Source organism: Oratosquilla oratoria, chromosome 28 (genome assembly GCF_046742065.1).
Source record: "Oratosquilla oratoria isolate Oo_2021 chromosome 28, ASM4674206v1, whole genome shotgun sequence".
In the NCBI taxonomy this organism is placed as follows: Eukaryota; Metazoa; Arthropoda; class Malacostraca; order Stomatopoda; family Squillidae; genus Oratosquilla; species Oratosquilla oratoria.
The window spans coordinates 35,262,446-35,263,426 of record NC_134804.1 but is presented as its reverse complement, the minus strand read 5'-3'; positions in this window follow the sequence as shown (position 1 = coordinate 35,263,426).

Sequence of the window (981 nt, the reverse complement as noted above, 5' to 3'; positions counted from 1 at the left end):
TCATTTATTTTGTATTATTCATTTGTTTATTTTATTTATTTTTTATTTTATTTTATTTATTTATCTTTCATTCATTCTTTTTTTTTTTTGCGTGAGCACATGTGTCATGCCACACAGGTCGGTCAATATATAAATTCACCCTCTCCCTTACCTTACTCCCCCCATCCTGACCTATTCATCCATCTCCTCATCCATCTCCCATTCCCTCAAACCCTCCTTCTGTAAATAGTTTCTTAATCGCATCATATACTCACCTCGGTTATTTTTCTGTTCCTTCTACTTCCAAACATTCCCTTCTTCCCTCCTTTGATTATTTCATTTATACGTTGAACCTTCTCGTCGTGTTTATCTTCTATTTGCCTCTGAATACATTTAACTTTACTCCTTCCCTCGTATGCTCCACAAGAAGTTTTACCTCATTTTTGGTATCTAATTTATTCTTGTTCGCTTTTTTCCTCTCCTCTCCCCTTCTCCTTTCCTTTTTATCTTCCCCTCGTGCCCTCCCCCTCGTTTGTTCTCATTCTTTCTGATTCTTTTCTTATCTATCTTAACAGTTTTCTTTACCTCTGTGATATCATTAACCCTTAAAAGGACAGCAGCTGGGCTTAGGTAGATTTTATGAGGATCACCAGATAAGGGTAATCAGTTAAGGGAAAGCCAAACGAGTTAAGATAAATGTGTTTTCTTAGACGTAGTTTCCGTTGTTTGTTATTGACATTTGATTTGATTTTATTTTTTGTCAGACATCTCGAACCTCTCGAACCACTTAATGCTATCTTTGTTTGTCATATTTTCACTTGAGATGCATATATTCTATTCACCTTGGAATTTTTTTTATATCTAATTATTTTATTTATATATTCATTAGTTAATTAAGCTATTTGGTTACTTATTTGTATATGTATTTGTTCATTTTATTCATATATCTATTCATCTAGTCACGAATTTTATTTGTTTCTTTATTTACTTATTCATTTATTT